This window comes from Cupressus sempervirens, chromosome 10, assembly GCF_028749045.1.
Source record: "Cupressus sempervirens isolate cs-2001-9-10 chromosome 10, ASM2874904v1, whole genome shotgun sequence".
NCBI classification, from domain to species: Eukaryota; Viridiplantae; Streptophyta; class Pinopsida; order Cupressales; family Cupressaceae; genus Cupressus; species Cupressus sempervirens.
This window is the reverse complement of record NC_143127.1, coordinates 52683276-52697427: the sequence shown is the minus strand read 5'-3', so window position 1 is coordinate 52697427 and position 14152 is coordinate 52683276.

Genomic DNA, 14152 nt, shown 5'->3' with positions numbered 1-14152 from the left:
ATAGCCCAAAAGAAGAAATACCATGCCAGAAAAATGATCCCTAGACCTGAAAACCCAAGATATCTACCATAGTGCAATAAAGAAAAAACCATAATAGTTCTAAAGAGCATGGAGCAAAATTTGGAAGACAAACTAGCATTTCTGGAAAGAGTACTAAATCAACTTTCCAAAAATATAACGTTTTCAATGAAGATGGGATGCTCAAGATATGCCCTCCGGAGTGAAAAACTAAACACCTAGCTTTGATTGCCCAAACAGGCAACCAAATTGCCTCAAAACCCAAAAAATCCTACGCCATTTTCTCTGCCTCAGAACCATCTTTCTAACACTTCTTTTGGATAAAAAAAAGAGCTTTGTATGCTCAAGCTATTGAGAAAAAACCAACAGTAAGTTGAAAAAGGACTTGATGGGCATGCAAGAGGGATGATGTAGTGTTGACGTCAACATTTCACTACTTTATAATTGATAGCCTGGGGGTCGTCATAGCAAAAAAAAGAATGTCACATGGCATCAATGTGGCATTGGGCCCAAAAAAGCTGACATGACACCTAACATGTGGCAAGTGTCAGTGATGCCATGTGGGTAGAGGAGGCAAAGCGACCAGAGTGGTGGTGGCCCTGTGGTGGTGGAGGATCATGAGCAGAGCGGTGGTGGTGGATCTTAGCTAGTGGTGGTGGGAAGACTTCTAACTACGATGGAGGAGATTTTGGCAGTAGTGCCGAGAAATTTTGGTCGTGCTGGGAGACAACCGGGTAAGATCGTCAGGGATTGGGAAAGGCCGCAGCGGCGCCAGGAAATAATGCGCGTGCTGAAAAAAGGCTCTATCGACCGAAAAAAAGGGTTGCAAGCTAGAAAATGGCTTGCAACCTCTTTTTTAAATTTCAAAAAAAATTGCCTTAAAGAGCGTGAAGGACGCCATATAGCCTTGTGGACAATATTTTTTGCCTCCTAGATCAACTTTGTTCAAAATGGACAACCTTTATATGGAAACAAGGGTTTTGACGCTTCTAGATCCATCTGTGAAGTCTATTTGACCTCAAACTGCTCCAAAAATTAGTGACCTCACTATTTTCTCAAGAAATACTTGAAAAAACTCTAGATCTAATCTGTCAAACCCTTGCTCTCTTTTTTCTGTAAATATTGAACAAGTTAGAGCAGATCTAGCTCTGATACCATGAAGGATTTAAGCAAATATGCAAATCAAATCTATGAAGACCTCGAATACCTTTTTCTCCAAATACTAAACAAGCTACAACATATATTGATCTCATATCATGAAGGATTTGAGCAAATACGCAAATCAAATCCATGAAGCCCTCGAATATATTTTTCTTCAAATACGAAACAAGCTACAATAGATCTGGCTCTAATACTATGAAGGATTTGAGCAAATATGCAAATCAAATACACAAATCCCAAAGAATACCTGCATGTTAAAACCTCACAAAGAAGAAAAAGACAAGAGGAGGCAAGGTTTTGCTTTGAAAAATATGCAAATGTATTCTCAGATAAAGAAAAGATGTTAGATTTTTATAAACGATCTATTCTTATAGGGAGATCGAAACCCAAAAAGTGTAACCTGAAAGGTAAAAGCCATTTAATAATTACTAAATAATTATTAAATGTGAAATGCAAAAGTACATAAAGTGAAATCTTAAGAAGGGAGAAAAGGTAATTTAATTAATGAAATTAAATTAACCTTTTTCTCTAACATTACTCGGAGGGCTAAATGCTCTTAACATGAAAGTGCTTCTATTTTAAGATGATACATTAAGCCCCCACTTGAGCAAGAGTATGGACTCGATGCAAACTCTTGGTTAATTAGATCATAATGAAAAGATAATCTTACTAAAATCAAAGGGACAAAGAAATCCTCAAACCCCCAAAGACTCAAGTCTTTGTTAACTCCAAGATCACAATAAGAGAGACATCTCTTAAAAAAGAGAGAAAAGGAAAAAGAGTGTGATTATCTCGCCGAGTGAGAACTTATGTCCCATTGTGAACCACATAAGGAAACTACACAACTGGAAAGATGGAATTGAATCGCCTGGTGAATGTGGAAAATCAATAGTCAACCCATCAAGGATTCACCCTCAAGAATATTCTATTCTATAAGAGTAAAACCAAAAGCCAAAAGAAATCCAACCTTAAGGACACCTTCAACATTAAGGGATCAAAAATATTTGAAACTGGAGGGATCAAGAGATCCTAAAATATAAATCCATGCTTTAAGGATTAGTCACTAATCCGAAAAGGGAGAAAATTTATCTTGGAAAATAATAAATACGTATTAAAAAGTGTGTGTGTGTGTGCAATAAGTGAGTAGAGCATATGCCCCCATGTAAAAGTCATTGCTAACACTTTAATAGGAGAAATGACTTTGACGAAAACATAAACAACTTCCACCGATTACATTTCCACTATGGGATGTCCCAAGACAAAGACAAGTCAAGGGAAATAGTATAGAAACATACAAAGAACACAAAAGGGATCTATCTACTGTGGGGTCAGTATGATCATAAGATTTTATATATATATATATATATATATATATATATATATATATATATATATATATATATATATATATATATATATATATATATATATATATATATATATATATATTACAAATGAATTGACATCATTCCCCAAAGAAAGTAGAATTACAATCACAAAAAAGCAAAGATCACATAAGAAATACAAAGAAGAATTTTCTTGGACCATGACCTAGAGACCAAAAAGAATAAGTGCTACCAAGTTGTGGATCCAAGTAGATTACACAAGGAAACATGTACGAACAATAGCACAAGTACAATATAACATGAAACAACATATGGAAGAATATAGATACATATAGAAGAATAATACAACAGGTTTGATTCTTTTATCACCTTGCACTGCACCAATGAAGCAAAAAAGATCGTATAAAATAATCTAACAACATTTAAACACATCACGGGAGAAACATAGTACAACAGACAAACATACAACAAAGACTTACATGAAAGACAAGCCAATCAAGCGTTTTGCCTACTCTCCACATCTCATTGTATATCATTTAAGGAAGGTGGGTAGCTTGCAAGAGGGACTATATGCAACATAGTAGGAATGATAGCCAGTTCCAAACAAAGATCCTCTTGAGAATCACAATGTTCAATACTAGGTGTAAGTATTAATTGTGAGGAAAGCATATTAGGTAAATCAACATCAATGTTAATAATTTCATATTCATCATTAACATCATCAATATCATCAAGAGTATCTTTTTCATCTAGATTAATCAAAATAGGAGCTAAGATACAAATAGAATCATTAGAATAAGGTAACTTAACATCATTATTAGTAACAACTTCTTCTAACACATCATGCGTAGTTTGTATCCAAAGAAGATAAAGATTTGTGAATAACAGAATTACAAGCTTTAGCTTGAGCACAACGCTTCTTATGGCATTCCTTAGCAAATCAGTGACATTTTGCCTTACTTGAAATGTGTTGAGAACTGGGAGGAACAGTTACTGAATCCTTCATAGGTTCGATAGGAGGATTAATAGAATTAACAGGATGCTGACAAGCAACAAGAGGAGCTTGATTAATAGATGTAGAAGCCATAGATAAAGGAGGTATGGAAGGTGTAGGCAAAATACCATGATTAAGATCCATAGGAGGTAAGCTTAACTCAATAATCTTTCGCTGCTTATAGACTTGATATAAACGAAAAAGATAATCAGGTCAAGTAGGACATGAATTAGGTAATGAAGACCAAAAGAAGTCAATGGTAGCAGCATCCCTGGGCCTAGAAGTATGGTATAAGCTATGATTAACTATTTTTACTTCATCATCATAAACAAAATTAAGCCATTTATGAATAGGTAAAGCAAAGACATGCATGACATTTAACCATGGTAAACCAAGCTCAACTTGAAATTGATCAAAAGCAGGAACAACAACAAAGGTGGTGTTCACAATCTTTCCACAAATTTCAACTAGTAAATCAATAGAACCAAATGATGGATAAAGAAAACCATTACAAGTTTGAATCTATACATCTAATTTATCATATAAATCACATTGCAAAATTTTCATAAAAATATTTTCTTCTGTAATAACATTGACTAAGGAGGTAGGATCAACAAGACAACCACAAGTAGGTATCTCAACCACCTTAGCATAAATATAAAGGGGACCATCAAGAGCTTTAATAGTCTTAGAATCATCAAAGGTAATCAAAAGTTTCCGATGTCATTTTTTCTTAGGTTGTTGTGAAGGTTTAGGTTCAGGCTTCAATTTAGGCTTAGGTTTCAGTTGAGATGGAGTTGAAACTTGAAATTGAAGCGGAGGTTGAGATTGAGGTAGATATACAGAGGGAACCACATGCTCCACTTGATTAACAACATGATTACGATCATTCATCTTCGAATCATACACAATATCCATTTAAGACAACTAAGCAATAGTACTAGTATCATGTGTAGGTAAAGGATTCGTATAGATTTGTAAATTTTGATTAGGAGGAAAAATAGATTTATTCCCACTACCATCAAAATTATCAATAGATAAAGCATTAGAATCAATTAAGTTCTGAACCTTATGTTTTAAAGAATAACATTTCTTAGTATCGTGACCATTTTGGCGATGATATGACAAAAAGCTTTCGGATCAAAAGATTTAGCCACCATTGTAGCAAGTAAAAGAAGACGAATAGGAGGTAAAGTAATCATATTAGAAGTTAACAACCTATTCATAACATAATGTAAAAAATCAGAGAGAGGAGTAAACATACGATCTAATAACAGTGGATGCAGAAGTGGCATTGTGAGATGCAACAACAACTTGATCAGCAACTGCATTTTCTTGTTTATTTATCTTGACATAGTTGTTGAATTTTTTTAATTTTATTTGAATTAGGAGAAATATCACTTTTATCAACAGGAACATGAGCCATTGGAGTGGTGCTCTCAAATTGACTCACTTTTAATTGATGATGATTAAGCACTACACAAAGTTATTGAAAAGAAGTAAATTGAGTAAGAAAAATCTTATCTCTTATATCCTTTTGTAAATTTGAAATAAACATAGATTGAATATTAATATAAGGAACATGATAGGAAATTTGAGCATGCAAATGCTTGAATCTACCAATAAATTGAGTCTAATTTTCCTTAGAATTTCATTTACAATGCATCAAATCAGTTAAAGACACTTGTGGGCCAATGTTGTTTTGAAATTGTTGATTAAAAGCATTAGCAAGTTGAGAAAATGAATGAATAGAATAAGGAGTAAAAGAAAAAGACCATTGTAAGGCCTTGTCACAAAAATTTTGAGCAATTAACTTCGCTAAAATCCTATGATCATGAGCATAATCACTACAAAGGATTTGAAATGTTTTAACATGATGAACAAGGTTTCCCTTACCATTATAATTCTTAAGACAAGCTATATCGACTTGTTAAGGAATAAGAGTATGAATGATATCTTGAGACAAAGGACTTCCCATGTCATGCAAGTAGGGATACTAACATTGTTTTGAGTCAAGGATGCAAGTTGTTGTTGTAAAGATGACACAATTTGAGCCAAAATGGTAATTTTTGAATCATGAGAAGAAATAGGAGGAGACTCAAGCAACATACTAGGGAGTGTCATCACATGGTCAAACTACTTGAGTTATCCTGGACTGGTCTCTCATTAGACCCCGAACCCTTAAGCGTTGTGTTACCATGGACTAGTCACTCTGGACTTCGGACCCTCAATGTGACCCATGCAAAACTAGAATATCCTCTCATGAGGATGAGGAACAACTAGTCATACCTCTCACTAGGTATCATCATATACCCATCCTTGGCCTATATAATCACTCAAGGCATGGGCGAGGCAAACATCTCTAACTTATCTTTTTAGTGTGTTTCTCAAATATTAATTACTAATTATCACTTATTACATAACTCATAAAAGGTTACCCCGGTACTGACCACTTTGGGTCCCAAACCCCTATTATAAGCCACTCCCAAAGACATGCACCTAGACTACCTTCCCAAAACTCACAAACCATAATTGTGTCCCATACCACAAAAGTAATATTAATCAAATTTAGTTCCTTAATAGACAACTTGAAGATGACACTGGTTCTCAAAACCCAAGTTCTCTTAAACGCTTATTAAAAGATATCTCATAAAATAAATCTCAAATTAAATCTTAAAATACATCATGACATCTAGTCAAATAATTATAAACAAATCTCAAAAACACCTCTGGTGCACATCCTAACTTGGCCAATTAAACAACCCACAAAGAAAAATCATCACAAAAATAAATATCACAAGGCTATAAATAGAATATATAATAAAATACATAGTTTTCAGCCATATGATTTAATTCCATCATCTCCTCTTATTTAGTTTGAGTCATAAGGATGTGTTTAAAAATAAAGTAAGAATATACATGTTAATAAAAATTGTTACTATGTTAATATAATTATTTAAATCAATAAGTATTTAAATGTCAAATCACTTTGTGCATATAAAATATCATGCAATATTATCATGTTATTAGTTAATTTGTAACTCCGCCTGCATTAATAAATATATAATAAATTATATCCCATTAAGAGTTTTAAAAGTAATTAATATTAAAACTCACTTATAAGAAAATAAATAATATTTATTTATTTAGTTTTTTTAAAAAATATTTTTAATTTTTAATTTTTTTTGAAATTAATAATTAATCAATAATTTTTTATTTTTTTGATATCTAAAAATTAAACTATATTTTTATAAAATCAAAATAAACATATAATTAGTATTTTCATATGCCTTTAATATCTCAAATAGTGCAAGCATAATATACTTAATTTTCTATCTTTAGTATACCTATTTTCACATGCATGTATAAATTTAATTACAGCGTGCTTTCCTCTCAATTGATCTTTTTCTTTCCAATAAATTTTGCAACCAAATTATTTTAGATATAGGTAGAATAGTTATCTTTGTTCAAAAAATTTATGATAATCACATGGTTCAAATGAAAAATTTAAAGTTGAAACCCTAGTTGTTCAATTTATTATTTTCTTCCAATTTTCTATAATCAGATTTTCCTTATATTAGAAAGGGTTTTAAAAGAATAAAGTCATAATAATTTTATAATTTTTTGTACAGTTTTCTTCAGTCAACTTTTCTTGATTAATAAGTTTTTCTTTTCAAAATTTACAACATAATTCTTTATCCAAAAATCAATACAATAAATTAAGAAGCATTATGCAAGCACCCAGGAAGACACGAAGTAGACAAATCTATTAATAAAATTCTACAGTGGATTTTCAAACCTACCTCAAAACAATAGCTAAAATCTGAGATATAATCTATGAATACATGAGAATCTGAACCCTCCGAAACTTTCAACAATTCTTTTGCTCCAATTCTAAATTTTACTTCCCAAAACCAGTGTCTCTCTCAAATGAACTATAAACCCTTTAAATATAGAACCATAACCCTAACTAGGGTTTCTGTTCTCCAATATTTTAAAAGCTACTAACTTTATTAAATAATAATTTTTTAATTATTTAATCCTTTCATGCACACTTATAGGACTTTTTAAATTTAAATATTCTTTTTTCTTTTCTTTTCCTCCACTTTATTAATTAGTGCACACACTATTTAAAGCGTAGTTTATTATTTAAATTAATAATAATAATTAAAGCTCATTATTTATATGCAACTATAATTTAATTATTATTAATTAAATAATTATAATAAAATAACATTAAACCTTTAACCTTTTAATATTCCAATTCTTTTTTTAATCCAACTTTTCAAATTAGATTTTTTACTAAATCTTTTAAACTAAAACACATATTTAATTAATTTCTAATTAATTACATATCATTATATTTTAATTTCTCTTTAACCAATTTTCTAAATTAGACATCCAAATTAAGTCTTTTAAATTAAAACACATATTTAAGTAGTTTTTACTTAATTAAATATTCTCATGTTTTAATATTTTCTTTTTAATCAAATAATATTTAATAATTTTCAATATTATATGATTAACCTAAATATTACAATTCAATCATTTACCAAATAAATCCCATAGCCAAATCCACATTAAAGCAACATTACCAAAATTGACCAAAACTCAAAATTAAACAACACAAGAAAAGATAACCTCATGAGTTTAAAAATGGTGGAAAGTCAAATACATGCCCCCCTTCCCAAGACAATTAATTAGGTTATGGCTGGGAATAGACTTGGACATTATCTCAACATTCTTACCATTGAGTTATTGCAATAAGACACACTCATCTTGGCAATTTAGAAAAGTTGATGTCTAATACCTATAAATCTGTATAAAATATGAGTGCACGCACACAACACACACATATAACAAACAATGACATGGAGTGATACATCATGTAGATCCTGATTAGCAAGTGACTATGACTCCCTCCCTCAATCATATCAGGCACGTCAAACATAAATGTAAAACATACCCACACACCATACACATGCAAGTATGGGGTAAGTACAATAGTAAATTCTCAATATAAATAACATTATATTCTAACATGAATATCTCATCATTGTGAGGACACAATAAACATCTTTCTAAGACACACCATATGACAACATCATCAAAGTAATTTCATTAACTAATTAAGAGCAATTAGGATATCATTATTGCAAGTAGGAAATTGTTATAATCAGACATAATTAATTACTTAGCATATCAAAGTATTGCATTTCAAATATCAAATAAGGGCTAATACATCTATTGAAGAGTCATATAGAACTTTAACAACAAAGTCCACAATGATAGCAAAGGAGGGGTATTACATCGATATTGTTTTGCACCCTTTGTCATTGATGTCAAAGGTAGAGAGATTATGTGAAAAAATCTCCTACTATTTTAGGGGGAGTTATTTTTGAGGATATTAATAAAGTTGTATTGAGATGGTGTTTTTGGATTGATGATTTTTGACACATACATGTTGTCATCAACAACAAAGGGGGAGAATGTTGGACAATGAGGGATATTGTTGGATATTGGGATGTTGACATTCATTTTTTGTCATTGATATCAACATATGTTCATATGATTTAGTAATGAGTGGGATAGACTATGATCACAAGGCTTTATATGTTTATTTAAGACAATTGCAATTGTTTTGGGAGTTATGCCAAAGATGGTTATTGCATTTTGATTATAAGTTCCTAGCAAGTTGGAATTATTGTATGCACACATAAGGTATAATAGAAGACTTGGATTAGATAATTCTTCACTATTTTTGGCTCATTTGGTTCATGATGTGTTAGTCACTGGCACGTGGCATTTGGATGATTGCATTTGGGAGCTGACTAGATGATGTAGCATGTATTAATAATTGACAAGTGTTGATTATGAATCATGGTGTTGTTAGTTTTAGGTAGCTTGGACGACTGTTCATCCTTATGTGATTAATTGATAAATAATTGTTAGAGTTAGAACAAATATTTGTTAATTAATTGAGTCTTTCTAGAAGTCACTAGTAACCTATTGGTTAGGTTGTTTTAATCAAGAAGCAACTAGAAACTTCTTGGTTAGGAAGCAACTAGAAACTTTTTCGTTGAGTTGTCTTGATCAAGAAGCAACTAGAAACCTCTTGGTTAAGTAGTATAAAAGGGGGTCAAGGGAGGCATTTTGAGAACAAAATAGAACAAAACAGTATAGGGAACAACAACGAGTTGTAGAAGCATTTGCAGTGTTATCAAATGAGTTTGCAGTGATAGAAAACAATCTTGCAATGTTAGCAAGGGCGCAGTGATAGCGTTGGGGATAGCAGTGGGGAATATCAGTAGGAGGAACTGGGAGGTTGTCTGAATTTTACCAGTGAGAGGCAAGGAATTCTATATCTCTTGATTTGCTGAAGTTCATATATTTTCCATCTGCAGAACTAGTTTTCCCTTAGGGGTTTTTCTAGGGATGATTTGTTTGAAAATATTGTGTTCTTTGTGTTATGAATTTCTTTCCGTATTTTATTGGTGAAGTTGCAGTTATGTTATTTTTTGATATTAGCTGTGAATTTATTTATGACAATTTAATAATTATTTACAATAGGAGATTAATAATTAGTGACTGCAATAGTGTTAATTTTCACATGGTATCAGAGCAGTGTTGAGGGTAGAAGAGTTTTGCCTTAAGAAAGAAATTTTGATCTCTTCAGAATTATTGCTTTAATCCCTTGAGATGGCTTCAGTTGGTTTGAGAGATCAGGATAGATTGGATGGTGCCTCAAATTTTGGTGTCTAGAAGGCCAAAATTTATTTATTGTTGGAAGAGAATGGTATCAAGGATTATGCTACTAGTGTTGTACTTGTACCAATGGATGTGACACAACTTACAACATATAAGAAGGACAATGCCATGGCGAGGGGGATTATCCTTAATGGTGTCAAGGATCATATTGTTCCACACATCACTAAGCTAGATACAACAAAGAAGATGTGGAATGCCATTCTAAATCTGTACTAGAATGCTACCACCAATAGGAAGATGATTCTTAGAGAGAAGTTGAAGAATACCTCGATGAACTAGGGAGAAGATGTTACAAGTTACCTCGCAAGGCTTAGACTTGTCAAGGACGAGTTAGTAGCTATTGGAGATAGTCCCAGTGATGATGAGCTAGTGAGAACAACCCTAAATGGGTTTTTTAAACTATGGAGTGTCTCTGTTCAAGTTGTTAGTGGATGAGATACCTTACTAAGTTGGGATCGACTATGGAATGATTTCATTAAGGAGGATTTTAGACTAAGTCTTGTCAATGGGGCCAACAAGAGTCAGAAAAGTGAGGCAAAACATGAAAATGTTGCCCTAGCAAGGAAAGGGAAAGCAGAGAAGGGATCTAGCTCACAAAGTGAGAAGAAGAAGAAGGACCTTTCTAAGTTCAAGTGCTTTGGATGTCACGAGTATGGTCACTATGTCAGTGATTGCCTAGAAAAAAAGAAGGCAAAGAAGTAGGTGGCAGCTTCAACAAGTGCAAAAGAACTCTCCAGTAGACTAGAAGATGAGTTTGCACTTATAGCTTATATGGTGAACTCAACCTCACAGACTATCTGGTATATAGATAGTGGGGCATCATTTCATATGACAGGAGTTAGAGAGTACTTCTCCAATTATAAGGAGGATAACACCAATATCCATATTTCTATGGAAAACTTGTCCAAACTCAACCCAGTTGGGAAAGGGACTGTTTAGTTTCAGAGGGAGAATGGAAAGATAATTCCAGCTCATGATGTATTGCATGTGCCAGGCTTATGTATGAATTTGATTTCTGTATTTGTTCTTTAGGATAGGGGGTATAATGTACTCTTTAGAGGGACACGTGTTGATTAAGCACAAGCATTGGAAATCACCCATAACTATTGGAGTTAGGAGTGGTCGCGTTTATAGGTTGCAATTTGATACTCCTGAGGCACTCATGAGCAGATGTAATCCTAGATATCTTGGAGAGCTATGACATAGGAGGATGGGCCATATTTATCATGGAGCACTCAAATTGCTTCGTGAGACAATGACAAGTGTTCCAATGGTGAGCACAGAGCATGATGATGTATGTAAAGGATGCATGTTTAGGAGGTTTGTGAAAGCATCTTTTCCAAGGAGTAACACCAGATCTAAAGGTGTTCTTAATTTAGTAAATTCAGATGTATGTGGACCGATATCGAAAAAGTCTACCAGAGGATATGAGTACTATGCTACTTTTATCAATGATTTCTCTAGGAAGATCTGGATATACTTCTCGAAAACCAAGGATGAGGTTTTCAGTTGGTTCCAAGAGTTCAAGGCTCTAGTGGAGAATTCGACAGGAAAGAAGATAAAGGTTCTTCAGTCGGATAATGAAGGCGAATACAAAGGAAATAATTTCCAGGTGTTTTGTACCATGGAAGGAATCAAGAGAGAGTGGGTTGCTCCTTACAATCCACAATAGAGTGGAGTTGCTAAGAGGAAGAATCGTTTTATATCGGAGGCAGAAAGAGCCATGCTACATAACTAGGATATTCCCCGCTACTTATGGGAAGAAGCGTGTAGTACAACAATCTACATTCATAATAGGGTTCTACATAAGGTACTAGGGAGGATGACACCAGAGGAAGCTTTCACAGGTAAAAAGCTTGATGTTAGCCATTTTAGAATATTTGGGAGTTTGGCATATTGTCATATTCTAGGTGATACATGTACCAAGTTAGATTAGACTATAGAGAGGGGGTACTTTGCTAGCTGTAGTGAAACCTCAAAGGCATATAGGATTTTTATCCCTAGGAACATAAGAATTATTAGCCGGCATGATATAACGTTGATGGAGGACAAGACATTTAGAAGATCTAGAGATTTGCCAGCAGATGATCAGAGTGAGTAGCCAATAGAAGCTCCAAGGTCTAGTCAAGGGCAACAAAGTGCAAGTACAGTTACCAGTACAAGTGTAAGCTCAGGTGGTGAAGTTTCACAGAGCATGGAGCAACAAGAAATGCATCTAGAAGACTTAGAGTTTGATATCTCATCCTCTACAATTGGTAGCAGAAACTGTGAGGTTCAAGAGACACTAAGGGATACTTAGGAGTTTATGGGACTCGTGGGAAGAGTACTAGACAACAGAAACAACTAGCCAAGTTTAATGATTGTGGCATTAGTTAGTCAATTGGTAGATAGTGAACCTTCTAGCTATCAGGAGGCTGTAGAGCATCAGGTATGGCAGGACACTATGGTTGAGGAGTATTCCTCAATAAAGAGAATGATGTGTGGGAGGTAGTTCCTAGACCAATAGATAGAGCAATAGTTGGATCGCGCTGGATCTATAAGATAAAGCACAGTGTAGATGGTAGCATTGAGAAATATAAGGCAAGGTTTGTGGCCAAGGGGTTCTCTTAGAAGGAGGGAATAAACCACAAGGATACATTTGCTCCAATGGCTAGATATACTTCTATACGAGCTGTGATCTCGTTTGCAGCACAGATGGGATGGCGGATCCATCAAATGGATGTCAAGACAACATTCCTTAATGGTGAATTGAAGGAAGAGGTATACATAGAGCAACTAGAAGGCTTTGTAGCACACAACAAAGAGACCCACTTGTGCAGATTGATCAGATATGTCAAAGGTGAAGGTATCAGGTTGATGGACTATACTAATGTAGATTGGGCAGGAAATACAATAGACAAAAGGAGCACTTCAGGGTGTTGTTTCAGTTTGGGATCAAGAGTTGTATCTTGGTTCAATAGAAAGCAAAAGTCAGTGGCTATGAGTTCAATAGAAGTAGAATACATAGTAGCTAGCATGGTGACATGTAAAGCTATATGGCTTTGGAAGTTGTTAGTAGCCTTGTTTGGTCAGGAGGTTGAGACTATTGTGATACATTGCGACAATCAGAGTTGCATCAAGTTGTCTGAGAATCTGTGAAGAACCTCCTTATAGCAATATCGTGAGAATGCTCGAAATAACAGAATACCAAGTGATAGCAGAACTCAGAATGAATCTATTGATCGCAGGCCACTTCGAGGGGGTAACCTCCTTTGAGCAAGCTCAATACAATAAATTCGTCCGTACCCATCAAGGGCCTCAACCTATTCTTATATACTGGGTACGATCTAGAAAAGTAATACTACCTATGCATGTGGGATAATAAAATATACTCACGGGACGACTTACAAAGCATATGCGTCCAACAACACTACTCTAACAAAATAAACAGAAGGAACACACAGGTTCCTAACATCCCCTCTCCCTTAGAAAAAAGCTTTGTCCTCAAAGCTTAAGGTGTGGAAATTGTTGTTGAATCTGAAGAAGGGGTTCCCAGGTAGCATCCTCTGGTTGCATGCCATGCCACTGAATCAAGACCTCAGAGATGGAGCGAGAGCGAAGCTGGCGAGTGCGCTGGTCAATGATTGCCACCGGCTCCAGGATAATGGATCCTTCCGTATCCATTTCAGGGAGAGTAGTTTGTGCTCTGACAGTGGTACCCAGAACTTTCTTTAGACAAGAAACATGAAAGACTGGATGAATGCGGGAAGAAGGAGGAAGTTCCAGTTTATAAGCAACCGAACCAATCTTCTGCAGAACCTTATAAGGCCCATAAAATTTTGGGGCCAGCTTATGACGCCCTTTCAGCTTTAGGGAGGATTGTTTG